At 44.2% G+C, this 3,253-nt stretch overlaps 1 protein-coding gene across 3 annotated transcripts in view; it reads left to right on the forward strand.

Moving 5' to 3' along the window:
- Positions 1 to 3,253, forward strand: part of Tmem255b (transmembrane protein 255B) — a 29,504-nt gene that overhangs the window by 9,232 nt on the left and 17,019 nt on the right. The window lies entirely within an intron of this gene.

The following is a 3,253-nucleotide window of genomic DNA, read 5'->3' on the forward strand; positions in this document are numbered from 1 at the left end:
AAGGAGGGAGAGAGAGAGAGAGAGAAAGAGAGAGAGAGAGAGAGAGAGAGATCAAGCTAACTGGGAATGTAGGGGCTTTTGAAACCTCAAAGCCCACTTCAGTGACACACCTTCTCCAATAAGGCCACACCTCTAATCCTTCCCAAACAGTTTCACCAACTGTAGACCAAGCATTCAAATATATGAGTGTATACAGACCGTTCTTCCTCAGACCACCACAATAGTAGATATTTACATGATACTGTTTGTACAAGTTCACAGAGTATCAATAGCCATGTAGTACAGGGGACTACGGACTGTATTTGTTGGTGCAGTGTTATGGATTATTGCTGTAAAAAAATAAGTGGCTATCACTTTTGTGTAGGTCCTGTTGGGGTGCTCTGTGAATCTCCTGTTTCCACCCCTCCATCCCCCATGTCATCCAAGGCTAGGGTTAAAGCCACACATCACCATGTCTTGATTTACATGGGTGCTGGGGATCTAAACTCGGGTCCCCATGCTTACATGGCATGTACTTTACAGCCTGCGCTATCTCACTAGCCCCAGCTTTCAATTTTGGTGGAGCTTTATTTAATGTTTCTATTTCATTCAGGCTTTTGATCCACCTTAATTTGCATGAATGATATGAAGCAGAACTTCCAGGCATCCCTTTGTGTTTTCTTCCTTTGAACACCATTTGCTGGAGTCCATTTTTAAAAGTAACTATAAAATATTATTTAATTTTTAAAAATTAAAATAAGATTATATCAATTACATAATTTTATCTCTTACCTTCCCTCCCTCTATTCTCTCCCATTTACACCTACCTCCTTGCTTCCTCTTGAAATCAGGGCCTCTTTTTCTTTTAAAAAATATGTATGTATATGTATGTATATATATATATGTATATATATATATATATATACATATATATATACATATATATATATATATACATATATATATATATATATATATCCTGCTAAGTCCAGTTAGTGTTACTTGTACCTATATGGTCTCATGGATGACCATTTGGTATTGGATACTTATTAAGGTGGCTCATCCCTAGGGAGGACTAATTGTCCCTCTTCCCTCACGTCTTAGTGGGCTGGATGCTTCTATGTCAACTTGACATTAGCTAGAGTCATCTGAGCTGAGGAACCTCAATTAAGTAAATGCCTCCATAGGATCAGGTTGTAGGCAACCTGTGGCATTTTCTTAAGTAGTAATTGATATGGGAGGGCCCAGTGCATTGTGGGTAGCAGCACCCTGGGCTGGTAGTCCTGGGTTTTATAAGAAAGCACGCTGAGGAAGCTAGTAAGTAGTACCCCTCTATGGCCTCTGCATCAGCTCCTGCCTCCAGGCTCCTGCCCTGTGTGAGCTCCTGTCCTGACTCCCTTCAATGAAAATGGACCGTGATGTGGAAGTGTGAACCAATTAAACCCTGCCCTCCCTAACTTGCTTTTTGGTCGTAGTGTATCATCACAGCATAGAAACCCTAAGACAATTAGCTACTTGCAGCTCATTGTCTATGGCCCAGTGAAATTTCCCTCCTCCACGGGAGGGTCTTCCTCAGGGAGGGTTCTTTCTCTTAGGCAGCCATATTGTTTATCGTGGGTGAAGCGTCTCTGTCATTTTCAAAGACACAGTCCCACAGTAGATTTTCCGGTCCTCTGGCTCTTTGTCTTCCATCTTCTCTTTCATGCTGTCCTCTATGCGTATCACCTGGGGCTGGTACCCTCTTGTTCTCTGAGCTGTGAGCTAGCTGTCTTTCTTGGCTCTTGTACAAGGTGTCCAGAATCTGACTAGGTGGTTAGAGGTGGTGCATGAGAGGCTGGAATCTGTTCTCTCGCCATCCAACCAGTCATCTGACCATAAACGTGTGACTGGTTCCCCGGGCTCCCAGCTCTGTCCCACTGATCCTATGGGTCTGCCCATGAGCCACACCATCATCTTGGCTTCTGCAGCTTTGCTGTAAATTCCACAGTCAGGATTATGTGAGTCTTTGTTCTAGCTTTGTTCTGCATTTGGCTTGAGTAAGATCTCTTGTGATCATCATGGGTGAACTTCCACACCAGGATCTCAGGTAGGGACTGTGCTAAGTGAGGTGCCGAGGGCTCAGCTTCAGAAGCACAACCAGTCCCCATTTGTCTAGCATTTGTCTAGCATTTGTCTAGCATGCTTATTAAAAAATGTCTCTCAAAAATGTTTTTAGGTTTGAGTATAAGTTTTGCGATTTCGTTGTTAGCCTTATCCCTAGTTACTTTATTCATTCTGAGGCTACTGCATGGGCATTATTTTCAAGGAACCATTACCACCGGCTGTGCCAAGTTCATTTCAAGCCTGTGAGCCGTAGAACTCATTGGCTGCTTCTGGTGGAATTTCAGTGGATTCTCTGAAATTGGGTCTGCAAGACTGCGTTACCTTACAGACAGCAGGTTTGCCCTTCCTGGTGGAGGACAGAAACCTGGCCATAATGGCTCTGGGCTTGGCAGTTGGAGGATAAAGACTCAGATGGTTTACTGATGAGGGAAGCATGTCTGCAGTGGACAAGTAGCCTGTGTCCTGTCCCTGACAAGCCTCCTGTGGATCCTGCACAATCTTCCTTCTCTCCTTTTAGAAAACTCTCTGTTTGGGTTAAGTTTGTATGACAAGCACACATTTCAATATAATATTAATTTACTATTGGGTAATGTACCTTACTGATACCAAGATGGAAGTTTCACCCCTATTGATCAGCTTTCATGGTACTTGAAGGTACTCTCCATGATACGGGAGGAGAAAATTAATAAATATTGATTTACTTATTACCAAGCTACAAATGCTGTGACTTACAACAGTGACCTGCCTATGAGAGTTAGTGGTGCAAGCCGGCACAAAAGGTGTGGGAATAACCAAAATTGGATAGAATCCATACGCGACAGCTTCAAACTGGCCAAGAACCTGAGACTGAATAGGTTGTGGGCTTATGGGAAGCCTAGTAAGGAAATACAGGCTGCAGTATCGGGCACTTTAAACTTGAGCCCATGGCAAATACTGTAGCACTGGGGAACTGAGCCACGTTGGACTTCAGTGCTGACTTCGGTAGTGGCTTGTACCTGAAGGAGTGCCTAGCACAGGGCTGGCTCCAGTGAGCGCTCGGATATGGGAAGCACAATCCTGTGTCTTCAGGGGGCATTCAGGGTGTCCAGAGGATGTGTCTTCAGGGGGCATTCAGGGTGTCCAGGGGATGTGTCGGGTTAGGCATTCAGGGTGTCCAGGGGATGTGTCGGGT

Source organism: Mastomys coucha, unplaced genomic scaffold (genome assembly GCF_008632895.1).
Source record: "Mastomys coucha isolate ucsf_1 unplaced genomic scaffold, UCSF_Mcou_1 pScaffold22, whole genome shotgun sequence".
Classification (NCBI taxonomy): Eukaryota; Metazoa; Chordata; class Mammalia; order Rodentia; family Muridae; genus Mastomys; species Mastomys coucha.